The sequence below is a fragment of the Schistocerca americana genome, chromosome 5 (assembly GCF_021461395.2).
Source record: "Schistocerca americana isolate TAMUIC-IGC-003095 chromosome 5, iqSchAmer2.1, whole genome shotgun sequence".
Lineage (NCBI taxonomy): Eukaryota > Metazoa > Arthropoda > Insecta > Orthoptera > Acrididae > Schistocerca > Schistocerca americana.
The window spans coordinates 625,338,708-625,358,993 of NC_060123.1; the positions used below are offsets into that span (position 1 = coordinate 625,338,708).

General features: G+C 43.8%; 1 non-coding gene across 1 annotated transcript; it reads left to right on the forward strand.

Annotated features, from left to right (window-relative positions):
* Positions 1-19,941: 19,941 nt before the first annotated feature.
* Trnat-ugu lies at positions 19,942-20,016 on the forward strand. Its single transcript has one exon. It is a non-coding gene; the product is annotated as a tRNA-Thr (tRNA).
* The last annotated feature ends 270 nt before the right edge of the window (positions 20,017-20,286 follow it).

Here is a 20,286-nt window from a genome sequence, read left to right on the forward strand (position 1 = left end):
ATATTAAGAGAGTCGTTAAGAAGAAAGGAAGAAAACCTGCTGCTGAATTGTTTGCAAGTTTTAACAAAACAATATCTGCTAGCACCACTCGTAGACGACTTCATGAAGCTGGTCTAGAAAGCTGTAAAGCCAGGAAGAAGCTATGGTTCTCTGTCAAGAATAGAGTAGCAAGATATGAGTGGACTCTAAACACCAAACGTTCTCCGAACAAAATTGGTCAAACATCGTGTGATCTGATGAAGCAAACATTCAGGCAGGTTTATCAAGTTGATGCTCTGACAGTACATACCAGTCTGGGCAGAAAACAAAATGTATTAATTTAAAAACTGGTGAAAGAATTCTCTACAATATTTATTCACATTTCAGAGTTTTGGTACACCGTGTGTGACCTATGTCCGTCGCCGGATGAGCGAGGGATACAACCCAGAGTGTGTGGTGCCTATCGTAAATCACTGTGGAGGGAGCATCATGATTTGGGGCTGCATCAGCGCTGCAGCAGTGGGACAAATGGTCGTTTGTGAAGACCGCACGGATTGCACGAAGTACGTAGATGTCGTAGAATCTGTTTTACTACCCTCTTTTTACGATCCTTTTTCGAGATGCAGACATGGACGCCGCTAACTTCCAGCACGATAACGCAACCTGCCATAAACCTGACCGGACAGTGACTTGGCTTCGGGAAAATATCATCGAGCTTCTGGACTAGCTCGTCCAGTCACCAGACTTGAACCCCATAGAGCATTTATGGGGTTTATTGAAGCGCAAGTCAGGCACCACGCAATTAAGTCAAAAGAAGAATTCGCCTGCGCCTTGAATGGAACGCCATAACTTCATAAGATTGTAAAAAGCTAGCGTACTCTCTGCATAAAAGAATTTCTTCTATAATAAGGGCAAAAGGTGGGCCCGCGAAATTTTGATTTTGTGTTACTAATAAATATTATAAACTCGAAAATATTATTTCTGTTTATTTCATTTTCTTATTTTTCACAACACTCAAAGTTACCTAGGATACTCAGTACTTTTGGCCAACCGTGTAGCAAACTTTATTGTCATGTGACAGACGAAAGGCGCGTCGATTGCAGGTAGAGGTATCAAAGAAAGTATTTCTAAATCAAAACGTTAATTTCTTAAAATACTCCACTAAAATCATAACTGTTAGATTTTTCTAAAGCGCGAGCGATCGCGAGTTAAAAAAATTTTTCATCACTGTAGAATTCTCGCAGTTGCGCTCACTCTAAATCTAAATGTGTTCTTCGATGGCCATTACAATAGTTAATAACCGTATTTCCGCAGTCCCGGCGGCAGGAAGGGGGCCTTCAACACAATCGTCTAAGCAGCCACGTGTAGAGCGTTATCATAATGACCACGCTCGTGCACCACGAACAACCTGTCCGTTATTTGGCCATGAAAGCATTAATTTCTGCGTCAAAAGTGCCACAAAATGTAGGGCTATTTCCGAAAACTGTCACTGCCAAGGGGCAGCGTAGTGGTTTACTCGGAAGGATGGGCCTCAATGTCGCTTGGGGATCCATCTGCACAATGCTTCCACTGACAGACAATAAGGCTAATACTACAACTATAATTTTTTTGTAGAAAGGAGAAAAAGGGAGATTAGGGTTTAACATCCCGTCGACTTCCTTAGTGACGCAGCACAAGCTCTGAATGGGAGAAGGAAATCGCCCGTGCTCTTTTCTTAGCTACCATCCCGGCAATTTCCTTCAGGGATTAAAGGAAATCAGGGAACCGTTATCCTTCCGATACGCGTCCACTGTCTTATGAGACGCTACGACGTTCGATATGATTTTGATGCAAACATTCTCATTCTGTTCTTCAGCGGTTCGGCAGTTTATCCATAATAATCGTACATAACTACATACGGCGGTTGACCCCTACACTGGTTGCATAACGCTAACTAGCAAGGAAACTGTTATAAAGTGACGGCAGAGAAACGTACATCTGTGAGCGCTACTCAGTCACCAGATCACTGCAGCACATGAAAGTGAATTATCACGGACTGGTAATAAAAAAGTCTGATTATCGCTAGTAACAACAAAAATTGAAACACATGAAAATTGTATTTACTTCCTCCTCTTTTCGCCCATTTACATTTTTTATTAAGTTTAACGTAAGGTTTAAGAATCTTAAATCAGTGCCAAACTTTAAATTTGTTTAACTCGAAAACAGAATTCTACAGTGTAGCGTTTAAAATTCTCATATACTCATTGCACGATCAAAGGATTACGGGCACATTACAAACCTTTCCATCTGCGTTCCAAAAATAAATATAACATTAAACTGGAATGCGATGTTCCGTAACATCTAAGCATCAATGAACTGAAGTCCTTCAGGCTGATTCTGGACGTTAATAAGTGGCGAAAGGAGCCTTTTGTCCGCGCTGACTAAGAAATAACTCCATATCCAGAAAACACATTTCGCGACAACTTACATTCATTAGTGCTCTGAAAATAGCAGTGCAACCGCGAGCTACACCAAACGATACTTAGAGTTTATTCCTAAGCAATGTGCACTGAGAAATCTTACATCTCTTCTGAAGTATCCCAGAACTTCGGAAAGACCTTTCGAAATTTAGATTACGCAACATTACAGTCGTTAGCGAATTGCGCAGTACTTTGTATTTTGTGGTCATTTTAAACAGTTTTTACACATATTTGTTCTGACTCAGGCATCGCGTTTGATGGGTCACTTTCTGTCTCTCTATTGCTAAGTCATTATTGCATTATAGCAATATAGCGATGATACGTTACTCGGGGGTGGGGGGGGGGGGTGGGGGGGGAGGGGGTTACTTCAAAAATTGTAACAGGACTTTTACATTGAGACAGTAACGTTAGGGGCTCTAATTCCGTCACTGATGCTAATATGTTCCACTTGCAAATTTCCAATTTCCAGAGAGTGTTAATATTAATTAACTGCGTGTCCTTGCTGACCTCATTCTGCAGTCTTACTGAGGGAGTCCATTGTGTGCAGCACTTTTAGCTTCAGAATACAAGCAAAGTTTTTTTTTCTTTTTTTACCTTGATGTGACTTAGTACAGCAGTCTGAATAATAGCCTGCTCTTCCTATGTGAACACTGATTTGTGCTCAAATATTGGGCTGTATGTTGTAGTTTCTGGTGTGTTATTAGCATAGTAAGGGGACGAAATGTGGAGCTGTTATTAAAATTTAATTTTATTTCCTATTTGTAAAGATTGTTGTACTCTTTTCATATGACGCCAGTGGAGAGAAAAGGATTAATTGTACGAAATACTTGGAATGGTATGACGAAACATCGTCCTCCACACATACATCCCAATTCATATGTGACACACTTTTGAAGGCTGACATTAACTTGAAAACATAGCCATTCGAGGTCCTTAAGTGATCTGTAATAGTGAAAAGGTTTCGTAGTGTTAGAAGGGAAAAAAAACATTTAAACTGATTGCACTTTGACAACGTTTCTTGAAGGACGAAATTAAGAACACTTTCCTTGTATTTCTGTTTTTGCGGTGTTAATGTTTATGTCAAATAGTGAAAATTTAAGTGTAGATTGCCTGCAAGTGGAGACTACATTCAGGAATTTATACATCAATTCAAACCTTTTCCGTAACCTTCGAGGGCTTTCTACCGGTCCTAACATACTAAGGGACGAAATTTGGGCACATTACCTTGCCTGTTTTTTTACCAAAGTAAAAATAGAAAATACTAAAATTTATCTTTGTGAGAAATTTAGAACTATAAATGTTGTCTCGGGAACATCTTCCTTGCATCAAAACGCAAAGGAATTATGTATACACAGCAAAGATGATATTAACATGGCTGTCTTCAAAGGACTTCAGGATGAAATGGCGGCAGCTCGGAGGGCTCAGCAGAGAATGCCGTGCTACGAACAGCAAAGTAAGTGGGTACTCACCAGAAAGAGGAGCAGGGCAAGAACGATGCAACACAGGAGCAGTCAATGCATGCAAGAGAACATCTCAAGTGCCACTCGTAGCAGAGAAGGGGCGTTCTTACGAAAATGTAGTCTTCACAGGGATTTAGCAAAAACTTTATTCTCTTCATTACGGTGAGGAAGACGTTCGAGACTGCTTCACTTTGACAGAGTGGTATATTAATGCACGAACCGCTTGTTATTCACTGGAAGTCCATACAGACGCACGCCGAAGGACGATGACAAAGAAACCAGACAGCGAGACATGCAAACCGAAGCGGTGGTGATGATTAGAAACTTCTTGGAGTCTCATGTAGTTCGTTAGCATTTACTGTCTGTGTTAATAAATGGATAAAACGGTCAGTCGCTCTCTGTCTAAAGGCTTCCAGGGACAACAGTAATTTGGTTTGTTATTTATTAATTAAAGCTTGCACCAGAGTTCCATACAATACTTTCATGAGTGACAAGTTTCGAACATATTCGTTCATTCGCAAGCCATTACTTACATCAGAAGATGCAATGTTATTAACAAAACATGAAATACAAGATGTTTAGTTACACAAATAATCATCAAACATTTGAGAGTGAATGAAAAATGATCAAAACTACCCAATCATAAAACTGCTATACGCAACTCGACGGAAACTAAATTAATACATCAGAAATGTATTGAGTTTCGGTTCCTGATACCAGTACAATGTTGAAATTACAAATAATAATTTGATTTTCATTATTTCAATTTTCCGTCCCCGGTAGCTGAGTGGTCAGCGCGACAGAATGTCAATCCTAAGGGCCCGGGTTCGATACCCGGTCGCTCGAAGATTTTCTCCGCTCAGGGACTGGGTGCTGTGTTGTGCTAATCATCATCATTTCGTCCCCATCGACGGGCAAGGCGCCGCAGTGGCGTCAAATCGGAAGACTTGCACCAGGCGAACGGTCTACCCGACGGGAGGCCCTAGCCACACATTTACGTTTTTTTAGTATTTCAAGTAGGCCTAGTTATTGACGGAATTAAAAATTTAAGATGATGTCATAATCCACGCATAAAGACGAATACTCTTACGTTAAAGCTTTAACAAAGTTAGACAGATATCACACTTGTGTGTGTGTGTGTGTGTGTGTGTGTGTGTGTGTGTGTGTGTGTGTGTGGTGTGTGCGCGCGTGTGTGTGAGGTGTGTACAGAGGCAGTGTAACTCACGCAGCGCAAATTACCCAGACTTCACTCCACCAATAATCAAGAGTCCGAGTACTTACTGGCTTCCAATATACTTTAAACATTTAACTCACTTTAGAAAAACTTTCTCGCTGACACCTCGCCCAAAATACTGAAAAATTTTCACTGTTCACTCAGTAAAATTTCAGCGTCAGGCATAGCGTTTTAATTTAACAATTCTCCCATGTTGGATATACCGTCAACACATTTTGCAGACAGTGTCCATATTCTGACTGAATGTACTTACAAAATCATATCATTGTACGACACACAGTTCAGGAGATACGGCGCTAGGAACAGTGAGATGCGTGGGAAACTAGCTTTCCCTGAAACAAAGATGTTTTATACATGAGAGTTCGACTCTTTTAGGACTTAGAGGTGCAGGTTACTGGCCATTACTTGTTCTGACATATATCAAGGTTTATTTTCGTTCCCGTGGGAAAGACTGTGACTAAACACCCCTGTACAAGCAGTTAATAGACAAATGTTATTTGTGCGTGTGGAATGGATATGTAGGGGCTAAAAATATTCTATACCCCGTTCTGAGAATAGTTTCTTGAAATTTTATAAGTTGCTAATTTTTTTCTTTCATACTCTGCCGCATTTATAATAGTTTTACGTATTGTACTCATTTCTGCGCAGTGCGTCTGCGTACTGTGGGGTTTCCCTTTTGCAGGTACTGTGAGAGAAATATTTATCGCTTTCCTAAATTTGTTCTGTCTAGTCGGAGAAAACGAGCAGTCAAAATGTCACGTCCTCCTGCACCCTTCGTAATGTATCACGAAAACAAAGCAAACAAAATAATGATGAAGGAAAAACAAACATAGGGAATCCATCAGTGTAGTGTAAGTGGGGCGAGAACTGGTTAATTTCCAATGATAGCAGGCAGATTTACCGCCACTCACAATCAGCACACACTGTTCAGCATGCTCGATGCCAGACTAAGCGGAAGGAGTCTGGTCGCTGGAAGTTTCCGAGAGTGGGGCAAGATAGTCGCACTCTGCGAGTTTAGACCTCTCGTTTAGACGGCAACGTCCATCTCTCGACATATGTTCGCCCGAGCTTTCAGACAAGATACGTTGGAAACTTCCCTGATGTCAGCACGTTGTAGGTGTCGCCACCTTCGCCAACCTTGTGTGAATGCTCTGAAAAGGTAATCATTTGCATATCACAGCATGTTCTTCCTGTCGGCTAAATTTAAGCGTCTGTAGAACGTCATCTTCGTGGTGTAGCAATTTCAATGGCCAGTAGTGTATTTAAAGCTCTGTGTAAACGCTTTCGACATCTTGTGTCGCAAAATTCTCAGACACGTAGAGGAAGTTCTCGCAAGTCATTAGCATGCAGCAATTATCGGCAAAAATTCCTGTTTGCTAGTAGTACACAGTGTGCACCCCATTCCTTACACGCTGACATGTGTCGCGGGCCCATTCCCAGACGTCTATTTGGACATGAAAGCCGCTAGTGCAACACGGGCTTTAAACCCGCGTTCTGCGGCAGACGCGGCTGCACGACCGCTCCCGGCGAGTTTCCCACGCTCCTGCGGAGATTTACGCCGGCAGCGCGGCCGCCACCAGATAGTGTTTCCCCGTCTTTCGGAGAGGAGGAGGAGAGCGCACAGGTGGTCCCCGCGGCAGCCGCAGACGCCGTGGAAAAAGGAAGGCCTCGGAACCGGTTGCTATGGTAATGGCGCTTTGCCGAGTAATGTCTCTGTTTACGGACGCCCTCCGCCGCGTTTTTTGTGCGTCGTGGGCAGAGCGCCGTTCCCATGGTGCCTCTCCTCGCAGCGTCGGCCTCGGCATCAAGTTCAAGGCGAGGAGAGGCGAGAGAAGATCCTGCAAAAAGCTGGACACACGCTCCTGCTCTAGTGTACACCTTTATAGCCGCTTCTTGGGACTGTGGTGTCACCGCCAGACACCACACTTGCTAGGTGGTAGCCTTTAAATCGGCCGCGGTCCGTTAGTATACGTCGGACCCGCTATCAGTGATTGTAGACCGAGCGCCGCCACACGGCAGGTCTAGTCTAGAGAGACTCCCTAGCACTCGCCCCAGTTGTACAGCCGACTTTGCTAGCGATGGTTCACTGTCTACAAACCCTCTCATTTGCCGAGACGGCAGTTTAGCATAGCCTTCATCTACGTCATTTGCTACGACCTAGCAAGGCGCCATATTCAGTTACTATGTATCCTGAACAGAAAATATTGTGAATCATGTACCGTCAAGAGCGACGTTCATCATTAATGGATTAAAGTTAAGTATCAAACTAATTACGTCCGCTTTCTGAATTCTCATTCCTTGTCATGTTCCAGACCTCACGTCAGTATAATTCTTCCCTCTTCACGCCAGCCTGCGTGAGCTAAAACGCGTGCATTTCGGCCTCCTCTACTAACACGGTGTTGGCTCTTCAGTCAACACAACAGGGACTATAATAAACTTCACCTTTACAGCGTACCTAAGACGGGCTATCAATTAATCCTTTACATGATCATCGATTGATTTTTGTGTTTTTGAAGTAATCGTATTTACAGATATAATGCTAGCATGGAAGTAGAGTTCCACTAATATACGAGTAATACAGTGGTTGAAATACGAGGCGTGGTTTTTTAAGTAAGTACCGTTTTGAAATTAAAAAAAGACGTGCTATGATATCTCAATAATTTTATTTTTACATGAAAGCCTGTACCGTAATCTACTTTTCTATGTAATATCCGTCAATACTGAGGCACTTGTCATAACGTTGTACCAGTTTTTCGATACCTTCCTCATAGAAGTCTGCTGCCTGAATTGTTAACCACTGCATCACCATTTTCTCAAATAAACTAATGATATTGCATTTTATTAATAATCTTTTCTTATTAGATGTTTCTTTTGTCGTGTGCCGAGTTAAACTTGCGTTAATGTCATTGACTGATCTATGCACACTGAATATAAGCCGGCCGAAGTGGCCGTGCGGTTAAAGGCGCTGCAGTCTGGAACCGCAAGACCGCTACGGTCGCAGGTTCGAATCCTGCCTCGGCCATGGATGTTTGTGATGTCCTTAGGTTTAACTAGTTCTAAGTTCTAGGGGACTAATGACCTCAGCAGTTGAGTCCCATAGTGCTCAGAGCCACACTGAATATGACTGGAATAAATTTTGGGTGCACTTGGGACAAGATTTTAATTTAGTAGTTAATGAATGCCTTTTCTGTGCAGTATACTCTTATTGATTTTGTGAAGGCCAACACTAGTATATCGGTTACCAGGGCCACCACTTTCATATTATTAAATCCGCTGCGTGACAGTTATTAATTAGCAGCCAAGTTCATTGGGAATACTCTGTTGGATCTGCATTAGTTGTCCACATTTAGACAGTTTTCCGGAAAGAATGAGTCCGGCTCGGTTATCACTTTGCAGGTGGACTGATAAGATAGAGGATAAGGAGGTCCCCTGCAGGATCGAAGGTGATAGACATGTCAAAAACACTTACAAAAAGAAGAAGCAGGGCAGGTAATAACGTCCATGGCACTAGAGGAAGCTGGAGAGAGAAAAATCTGTGTAGAATGACAAACTAGGATACATGCAAAAAATAAAAGTAAAACTGTTGTGTACATAGTTCCGCGTAGTCAGCGCGTGCACAACTTTCCCACTAGAGTGCGCCCCGCTAAGCACAACAGCGCAGGCGCAGCGCTCGTCCATCTGCGCACTACGAGATGGCGCTGTGTTAGAAACGGACCAAATTCTGCTTCCGCCGATCCGCGTATTAATATGTCACGCAGCCAATGAGATTGCTGCTAACGTAGAACCTTTTCTCCTCGCGGATCACACTCGCGCAGTGATATCTGAACGCTCGAGGTATTATAACGAGTGTACAGACCTCCGATTAGGCAGTCTGCATCAGTCTGCACAAGTCTGCATTAGTCTATAGTCAAGTTTCAGTATGCGCCTAATAAGATTATCATATTCCTGTACATGGCCATGACGATGAATGAATAGACACTTTGTCAAGTATCAGAGATATGTAAGAGTAAGATTAACGTACCAAGACCAAAGGAACTTCATATTGTCAATTGTAAACAGCATCCAGAATCAAGTTAAGTAATTTTTATGCTTTTTATTATTTTAATAAATGTGTGTGAAAATTAATCAAGTTCTGTTTAAAGTTGGTCACCGTCAATCTGCTACTCTAAGCGTGCAAGTGGCATTTCTATCGTCTGACCTAACGGCAGAAGATAAACACGCCACGATAAGACTACGAGACATATTGCTGACACTCGCCTACTTCGTTAGAGCGACAAGTCAAATAATCTGATGGTGTGTGTACCGAAGGTCTTAGAGTACGCACACCACAAAAACCAAGGTTCCATTAAATCAAGAAATCCTGAGGGAATTAAATTTTGAAATACGGCAATAAAAGGATGCGGTGAGTTTTGCTATTTGGCAACCAAAGTAAGTGACTACGGCCAAAGTGAACCAGATACAGCATAAAATGATTTCTAGCAAGAAAAGCATTTCTGAAAAAGCAGATTTTGTCAACATTTAATATTAATTTCAGCGTTACGAAGTCTTTATTTGTCTTAAGTGTAGTATTGCACGCAAGTGAAACTTGGACGATAAGCAGTTCAGACGAGAATTGAATAGGAGGTGTTGAAATGTCATACTACTGAAGAAATTTACAGCACAAGTTGACCAGAAGAAGAGATTAGTCGATTGGCCACATCCCGAGGCATCAAGGAATTACCAGTTCACTAATGGAATTAAGTGTGGAGGGTAAAAATTGTAGATGGAGACCAAGGCTTGAGCGTAGTAGACGTAGGTAGCACTAGTTTTGCAGAGAAGAGGATTACACACGACAGATTAACGTACACAGCCGCACCGAACCAGACTTAGGACTGAAGACAATGCAAGCAGTGTCATTTAAACAGTCATTCTATCCGTGCTCCATATGTGTGTGAGATACAGGCAGAAATCACAGTGTGTGGTAAAACGTTAGGTACCCTCTGCGGCATGTACTTCACAGTGATTTGTAGAATATTTAAGTTCATGTAGATGAAACATGGCAGCGCGGGGTAGCCGCGCCGTTGAGGCGTCTTATCACGGTCTGCGCATCTCCTCCCGTCGGAGGTTCGAGTCCTCCCTCGGGCATGGGTGTGTGTGTCGTCCTTAGCGTAAGTTACTTTAAGTTAGATTACGTAGTGTGTAAGCTTAAGGACCGATGACCTCAGCAGTTTGGTCCCATAAGGCCTTATCACAAATTTCCAAATGTTTCCAGATGAAACAAACATTTCAGCTTGTCGTATAGCGAGTAGCTTCATAAAGCTGAGGGCCAGTAACAGAAAGGTGTGAACAATAATTGTACCATTCCATTTTCTTCAGGAAAACGTTCATTTGTGAGGGGAGAGGTGAGTGGGGGAGGAGGGAGGGGTGGGAGGTGAGATCTGAGGTCAGACATCAGCACAAGCTGAGAAAATTACCGCACAATACCCACAATTTTCAGGCCAGTTGTCTTAAACACATACGTTGTTGCAAACGACGGTTTATCAAAATTAAGAGAATAAATGTACAAAGCAGTGACTAAGGTTGTGGTGTCACCGCCAGACACCACACTTGCTAGGTGGTAGCTTTTAAATCGGCCGCGGTCCGCTAGTATACGACGGACCCGCATGTCGCCACTATCAGTGATAGCAGACCGAGCGCCGCCACACGGCAGGTCTAGAGAGACTCACTAGCACTCGCCCCAGTTGACGGACGACTTAGCTAGCGATGCAACACTGACGAAGCCTCGTTTATTTGCAGAGAAGATAGTTAGAATTGCCTTCAGCTAAGTCAATGGCTACGACCTAGCAAGGCGCCATAGCAATTGATAGTTATCGTATGAAGCATGTGTCATCAAGAACGATGTATACAAATGATGGATTAAAGTTAAGTATTCCAGAAGCTACGTACTTTTCTTTATAGCATTCATTACGTATCCTGTTTCAGACCTCACGCCATCCTGCGTGAGCTTATAGCGTGCATTTCGGCCTTCTCTAGCTATACAACAAAGGTAATAAACAAATTCTCAAGAGTAACAGTAATGTGTGGCCTTCAATTTTCATAATTACGTCTGTGATTTAAACACGCTTACAAAACGTCGAGTATCATGCAAAGTGACGACACCTTTGATAATGGCACATAGATACTGTTTGAGTAAAACAGCCGAGAAAAATTTACAAATTGCCTGTAACGGTTGAGATAAAGTCGAGAATGTATTCCCTGCAGCATAACTGCAAAAGTCTGCCATCTGCGCATGTCCTAGTCCTTGGCAGAGCCGCTTGTTAGAAAATGTTGCCTCACCCTGTGAGTAACAGGACGCACATTTAAGTGCGTAGCTGTCTCTTTCTCACTGGGTCTACATTACATACCTTCTCGGTGGAATACGCGCTAGCGCGGTCGTATCAGCTTTTCTACGCCAGTACCTGTCTGCTGTCGCTGTCAGCTGCTGTCACGGTATCGAACACGCTGTTGACACGTTCGTACGAATGAGATTGCAGCGCCAGAGCATTGAATATGGATGCATCACGACGCACTAACGCCGTAATAACACTGAACTTTCACGTTTCTTCAAAGTCTGTTTCATGTCCGTAATTCAAGAAAATGATGTGGAATCGTAAAAATTCGCAGGAGAGCTTCTGTAAAGTTTGCGACGTAGGAGACGAGGTACTGGCGGAAGTAAAGCTGTGAGGACGGGGCGTGAGTCGTGCTTGGGTAGCTCAGTTGGTAGAGCACATGCCAGCGAAAGGCAAAGGTCCCGAGTTCGAGTTTCGATCCGGCACACAGTTTTAATCTGCCATGAAGTTTCAACTCAATGTCTGTCCACGTGGAACATGCGTGCTCAAGTCTTACAAGCAGAGCCCAGACCCTAGGAAACACAGGTTTCGATGAAGTTCGACGTACACATAGGGGCCCACTTGGAATAAACTACTGTGAAGAAAGGTTTTACGTCGCTACGTTTCCGTTTTAGAAAAAAAAAATGGAGGTCATAGCTCATGCTGCAGAATCGTTTACAAAAGAAGTGGAATCGTTAGTACACTCTACAATGCGGAAATCCAGCAAAGATCTTGCGTTAATTTTTTCTATAGCTATGAGAAAGAAAATGAGTTTGCAACAATAATTTCGACTTGAGACGAAGCCGCGTCAAGCTGCACTCACTTTCCCCGTCAGCGCCAGGTGAGTGCTCGCACATTACGGTCGACTTTCCGTTTTAATGTTACTTTAAGCTTACGACTTACTGCGGCCGCAATACGACGTAATAAGCGGGTAGAGAAACTCATCTGATGTAAATAAATGTCACGTACATGAAGGACACAGAGCAACGCGGTCACATTATCAACTCGGTCAAACCACAAACCCTCCTCTCCCAACAACACAAAAATGTACCTATGTTCAAATGGTTCAAATGGCTCTGAGCACTATGCGACTTAACTTCTGAGGTCATCAGTCGCCTAGAACTTAGAACTAATTAAACCTAACTAACCTAAGGACGTCACACACATCCATGCCCGAGGCAGGATTCGAACCTGCGACCGTAGCGGTCGCTCGGCTCCAGACTGTAGCGCCTAGAACCGCACGGCCACTCCGGCCGGCTGTACCTATGTCTTTGTGTGTACTGGTCACCAGTTTCACATGTAATTTTGGGAGGTTGAATTTACAGTTCCATTCGCATTCCTTCCATTTTCACACACAAATAAATTCTGATAGTTCTCATTTTTGTTTGGGCCAACATACAGATGATGCTTCACAAGAAATAAGAAACTTGTTCGTTTCTTATCTACATTTTATCTGCATTTATACATATCAGTGAAGTTATCTACTTCCACTCAGTTTGTCCCGTTTCGCAAGCATTTCATGGTCTATATGCTAAAAATACAACTGACTTCATCTTAGATACGTAACTTCACCTCTTTATCTCGGATCCTTGTGCACTGAATCTGGCTGCATGCATGTATCTATATATGAATTTATTTGTTTCTTTAAGAGAAACTAATATGCCTTTAAAATAAGGTTTTTTGAAGCGTCCCACAACCTTCCTTCGAGTACATCCTATTGTCTCCATATCTGGTGAGACTGCCACCGGAGTATGAGCTGTTCCGGAACCGTGTCCTATTTTTGGTTAAATTGAAATATTACGGAATAAGATGGAAAGCAGTGGTTTATTTCATATAAAACAGGAGTCAAAATGTTGTCATCCAGCGTTATCTAACAGGGAATTTATTTCAATGTCATTAGGGAGTTGTGAAGTGGGTTCTTTTCCGAAGCTTGTTGACTTATACGGCGTGGCATCATACTTCGGTACAGCTCTGTGCATTCACAAAAAAATATGCTCAGCCCGAGAAAAGTATTCAGAACGAATATGAGGTGGGGAAATGGCGTTGCGGACTGTTGTTGAAGTGCCTCGGGAATCAAACACTGATATTCCCGTATACAGGGCGTTTCACAGTTCCTATTACAGGCTTCTAGGAGCTGTAAAAAAGACTTAGTAAATAAAGCTTTGATAGGGAATCCATCTCCTGAAATGCACTGTTTGGATGCAATATAAGTTCGAATATGGGATCGCTTTCGTATCTCCACTTCACGGTATGTACACAGCTGAGACAATGAGTTCTGACTTGTGTGCTGTAGGAGCACATGGCATGGGTAATGTTTGGAGTATTCATCGTGGGGTCTCTTCTACGCGACGATGGACGGCTTCTTGGAAGTGCGACGCGTCCATATAGCATCGCAGTTAACCCTCCCAGTTGTTAACGTGCCAGTTTCTCGCAGCCGCTGTTGCAATCCGACGAAAGTTGTATGTGACGTCATAATGACAACAGGAATTGATGACGGCGCCCACTTCTCAGTTTGTGTATGCGCACCATAAAGGGAGAGGCCCTAAAGGGATACCATCTTGAGACATTTTATATCCAAACAAAATGTTACCTACCAAGTCCTCTTTACAACTCATACAAGGCTGTAATAGGAATTGTGAAACAGCCTGTACATACTTCCTCGTGGTGTTTGTGGTTAATAATCTGCACTCACTCATAATGAACTGTTACATTCATTTAGCGAACAGTAAATGGAAAAAAATTGCTCTTGGATAACACTTGTTTAAACAATCTTCAGAATAGTGTGCACTCTTCCGTACAGGCTCCAAGAAGAAATAAAAAATGTGATGACAAACCCCTGATTTTAAAATTTGTATTGGAAGGTTTCCTACCACCACACTTCTTCAATTCAGCACAAGAGTTATTCGCAGTAGTTTAGAGTCTTGCATTGTGACATTTTATGTAGTCTGTACACTGCTCTAAGAACTTCATTGTTTACTGTTAAAATTTATAGAGCTCTCTCGTTGTATCTTAAATTTTCTTTCCACCTTTCTGCGAATTACACAGGGTGAGTCATCTAAGGTTACCGCTGGATATATTTCGTAAACCACATCAAATACTGACGAACCGATTCCACAGACCGAACGTGAGGAGAGGGGCTAGTGTAATTGGTTAATACAAACCATACAAAAATGCACGGAAGTATGTTTTTTAACACAAACCTACGTTTTTTTAAATGGAACCACGTTAGTTTTGTTAGCATATCTGAACATATAAACAAATACGTAATCAGTGCCGTTTGTTGCATTGTAAAATGTTAATTACATCCGGAGATATTGTAACCTAAAGTTGACGCTTGAAACCTCCGACGTTCAGTTGCGTGTTGTAACAAACACGGGCCACGGACGGCGAGCAGCATCTGCAGGGACATGTTTACGATGACGACCGTGTTTACGAGTGTGGCTGTAGTGCACTGTTGTGGTTTGGTCTAGCTGTCGCAGTGTCCGCATGTGGCGCTTGCTGCTATTGTTATTCTGCATTCGTCTCCGCACGCAGACCAACTGTAGTACACCGTGTTACCAGACGTCTGAGATAGTGTAGTGTTGTAAGAACTGTGACCATGGTGTATTCGAACTCTGAAAAGGCGGAGATGATATTCATATATGGCGAGTGTCGACGAAATGCAGCTGAAGCCTGCAGGGTGTATGCAGAACGGTACCCGGACAGAGAGCATCCAACGTGCCGCACATTGCAAAACATCTACCGCCAACTGTATGCAACAGGTATGGTCGTAGCACGCAAACGGGCCCGTAACAGGCCCGTCACAGGAGAAGCGGGTGCAGTTGGTGTGTTAGCTGCTGTTGCCATGAACCCACACATGAGTACACGGGACATTGCGAGAGCCGGTGGACTGAGTCAAAGTAGTGTCATGCGCATACTGCATCGTCACCGCTTTCACCCGTTTCATGTGTCGCTACATCAGCAATTACATGGTGATGACTTTAATCATCGAGTGCAATTCTGTCAATGGGCACTAACAGAGAATGCGTTGCAGTTCTACCTGTTTACCGATGAAGCGGGTTTCACAAACCACGGGGCAGTTAATCTACGAAACATGTATTACTGGTCCGTGGACAATCCTCGCTGGCTCAGACAGGTAGAGCGACAGCGTCCGTGGACTGTAAATGTATGATGCGGAATCAATGGCGACCACCTCATTGGTCCTCACTTCATTGCAGGGGCCCAAACAGCTGCAACATACATCGCGTTTCTACAGAATGATCTGCCAACGTTGCTCGAAAATGTCCCACTGGAAACGCGTCGACGTATGTGGTATCAGCATGATGGTGCACCTGCACATTCCGCAATTAACACTAGGCTGACCCTTCACAGGATGTTCGACGGGCGTTTCATAGGACGTGGAGGACGCATAAATTGGCCAGCCCGTTCTGATCTTACACCTCTGGACTTCTTTCTGTGGGATACGTTAAAGGAGAATGTGTACCGTGATGTGCCTACAACCCCAGACGATATGAAACAACATATTGTGGCAGCCTGCGGCGACATTACACCAGATGTACTGCGGCGTGTACGACATTCATTACGCCAGAGATTGCAATTGTGTGCAGCAGATGATGGCCACCACATTGAACATCTATTGGCCTGACATCTCGGGACACACTCTATTCCACCCCGTAATTGAAAACGGAAACCACGTGTGTACGTGTACCTCACCCCTCATGATAATGTACATGTGCGTCAGTGAAAAAGACCAATAAAAAGGTGTTAGCATGTGGACGTAATGTGCTGTTCCAGTCTCTTCTGTATCTAAGGTCCATCACCGTTCCCTTTGGATCCCTACGTAGTTCGGTGCTCTCCGATACACACGATCGGTGCTCAAGCGTCAACTTTAGGTTACAATATCTCCGGATGTAATTAACATTTTACAATGCAACAAACGGCACTGATTACGTATTTGTTTATATGTTCAGATGTGCTAACAAAACTAACGGGGTTCCATTTAAAAAAAGTAGGTTTGTGTTAAAAAACATACTTCCGTGCATTTTTTAATGGTTTGTATTACCCAATTACACTAGCCCCTCTCCTCACGTTCGGTCTGTGGAATCGATTCGTCAGTATTTGATGTGGTTTACGAAATATATCCAGCGGTAATGTTAGGTGACTCATCCTGTATACTAATGCTGGTGTATTAAAATAAGGCGTCCGTGCAACCTATTCCGTAACAAGGTCAGAATAGTGTGTGTGTCATTTTGTGAACTTCACTGACAAGGAACCCGTTGAGTACGAGGTCGCAAAAGGCCAGTGATGTTTGCGGCATTCGACGCTCCACATATTGTCTACCACGAAAGCACAGTATTAGCTGGTAATGGCAACACGAGGCAGGGCTTGCGCTACTCAGCAGTGAGCGTAGCGCGAGGCTACTTAGCGCAGCTAAACTGCTTAGTCGACGAGAAACTCACAAGCGTGCTAGTAGTTTTGATGCGAAGCAGAGCAGTTGCAAACGATAAATAAAGCGCACATTTCATTATGTCTACAACAGTTGCCGAAGCTGAAATTTTGTCAGAAAGGAACCCAAGGAATTTCGGGAGTGAGAAAGAAGTGACAGATGAAATTTCGGGGAGTGAGAAAGAAGTGGCAGGTGAAATATTAGCACTTCTGCAAGATGAGTCAGTGGGATGTGTCGTATACGCTCGACAGTGCGGACGATGTATATGAGGAGCACAATTATTACGGTACGTGCTTAACTGTGAAAGTGATACTGAAACAGGTCTCGCGACTTGTATTTCATCATCCTTCTCGGACAGGGAGCCACAAATATCGTCTGCAGTGAAACGTAGTGACGGGCAATCGTTGTCCAAGGAGTGGGTATTAAACGTAATTACGTATACGGAAGATCATCCGCAGCATTGTAAAAAAATAACTATGAACAGATTTCGAAATAGTCCACAACAATATGACCGTGTAGTGCATAAGAAAAACTACGGATATTCGAGGAAAGAAAAGGCGCACTTGCTACAAAAACTGGTGTTTGCGCGTTTCAAGGATGCTCGATACAATTTACAGGATGTGCATTGTGGTGACCTACTACGTTATGCATATTAAATTGCACGCGACGTAGCTGACGTGATTTTAAGACTAGCAATGGATATTTCCATAACTTTAAACAGTGTTACTCAATTGCAAGAAGTAAGATAACGAAATATCAAACAAATTATCAACCTGACGAAGTACAGCAAACTGCAGAATCGACTATAAAATTTACACACGAGATAAACAAACTTAAGCCTGCCGCTGTGTCCAAGTGGTTCTAGGCGCTTTAGTCCGGAACCGCGCGAGTGCTACGGTCGCAGGTTCGAATCCTGCCTCGGGCATGAATGTGTGTGAAGTCCTTAGGTTAGTTAGGTTTAAGTTCGAAGTTCTAGGGGACTGATGACCTCAGATGTTAAGTCCCGTAGTACTCAAGGCCATTTGAACCATTTTTATAAACAAACTTATCCCATCGTTCAGTAAGGACTTTGTTTTCAACTGCTATCAATCGTGATTTGAAGAGGAAACGCATATAAAAGGAACCCTGGAAATTAGAGGTACGAAGAAAGTTGTATCGTGATTAACAAACATTCGAATACAAGTATGCTGACTGTTGTGGATGGTAAATTGGCTGGAAGGTTATTTATGCTGCGAGAAGTTGGTGCTCTGCCCCCTACGATTATTTCTTGTGTGCGTGCTTTTGCAAGAGCAGTAGAAAATATTCATGTCGCAGCAAGCAAGTGTGGGAAAATGAGCCTATGAGAACTACAACTATGGTATGACTACCGCTTCGCCGGCCGAAGTGGCCGTGCGGTTAAAGGCGCTGCAGTCTGGAACCGCAAGACCGCTACGGTCGCAGGTTCGAATCCTGCCTCGGGCCTCAATGGGTTCCTTGTAAGAGACTGTACCTTACACGCAACGGAAATGCTTGTAAGAGTGAGACAATGTTGTAACACATTACTTATCGCTATCAATGAATTGCGCACATATTCGAAGTAGGAGACACTCTTTTCCTAAGTAGATTGCATAGTCACTAACCGTGGGGACCGGCCGCTGTGGCCGAGCGCTTCTAGGCGCTTCAGTCCGGAACCTCGCTTCTGCTACGGTCGCAGGTTCGAATCCTGCCTCGGGCATGGATGTGTGTGATGTCCTTAGTTTAGTCAGGTTTAAATAGTTCTAAGTTCTAGGGGACTGATGACCTCAGAAGTTTGTTCCATAGTGCTTAGAGCCATTTTGAACCGTGGGGAAATCTTGACACCCATTCCCAGCTCCCGTCCAAATTTTGTATTTGTGGTGTTTTTCTTGGTTTTGCTTAACTTTGTGGACTCATGGTTGATTTTATCTTCGTTCCTCGTCATACTATCTCACGAGCCTCGACGATAAATCTGCCGAAGGAATGGTAAGTCTGTACGAAGTTTATGAAGTCAATACTTTTTCGCATCGGTACGGAGACTATGCTTATACACTGTGGGGGCAGATAGCCGAATGAGCACACTCACACTCATAGCCGCATAACCCCCAGTCGTCACGTGGTGTCGGCCCCCGGGCCCTGAGCAAACGACCTCTCCCGCCGGCCTCGACACGGAAAAGCTCGTTTCTCCGCCTCTGCTGCAGCGTTAGCGGCGTTACCCTGCTGGATAACTCCATTTCTTGGAGCCTCGTATTTCCTCAATTACGCGACGCAGACGAGCGAGAATCTAATTTCACGGAAAATTGCCAGTATCGAAAGATGGAACGCCGGTGCTGCCCGCCGTAAATGGTGTAGTGGATGAGCGCGCTGGATGCGCCCCTCCGTAATTTTCCGGCGAAAGCATAATCCGCCGCTCCTGGGCTTCGCGCCTCGCGGCTATACAGCTCTGTACGCACGGCCAGCACTTTTGACAACTGTCCCTCAAAACGGTCTACTGGCCACCAGTGTCTCTACAGCAAGAGCTACTTCCGCGCGCTCAACAAGGCACCTATATACTTATATGGATATGGTGTCCGTTCTTTCGAACATGTCCGAAAGAACAGACACCATTGATGACCTGCAGCCGTCTAGAACGAAATTAGAATTATATTAATACCTTCAGCTGCTGACGGGTGTTGATATATATCAACGAAGACAGGTGAAAATGTGTGCCCTGACCGGGATTCGAGCCCGGGTTCTCCTCCTTACATGGCAGACGCTCTATCCATCTGAGGCAACGAGGGCATAGAGGATATTGTGACTGCAGGGAATATCTCGCGCGCGCCTCCCGCGAGACTCACACTCGCATTTTCACCTTGTATACCCACACACTACATTCGCAGTGTTCCACCCCAACACACTCATTATTCGTGGAAGACATTCTTACCAAGACCCGTAGTGTTCAGAGAATATGTGTGAAAAGGTCATGGCCGGTGATGCCAGAACTGTATACTTATATGGATATGGTGTCTGTTCTTTCGGACATGCCCTCGGTGGCTCAGATGGATAGAGCGTCTGCCATGTAAGCAGAAGATCCCGGGTTCGAGTCCTGGTCAGGGCACACATTTTCACCTGTCCCCGTTGATATATATCAACGCCCATCAGCATCTGAAGGTATTAATATAATTCTAAGAAGGCACCTATGCTGTCTCAGTTCTCAATAAAAGATCTTAGCCCTCTATCGCTAACACGAAAACAGTGTAGGAGTTATAGACTCTTAATGGTAGCAAGCGAATCCACCATCAACGATGTACGACATGCAGATATATACTGTTCAAATGGTTCAAATGGCTCTGTGCACTATGGGACTTAACATCTATGGTCATCAGTC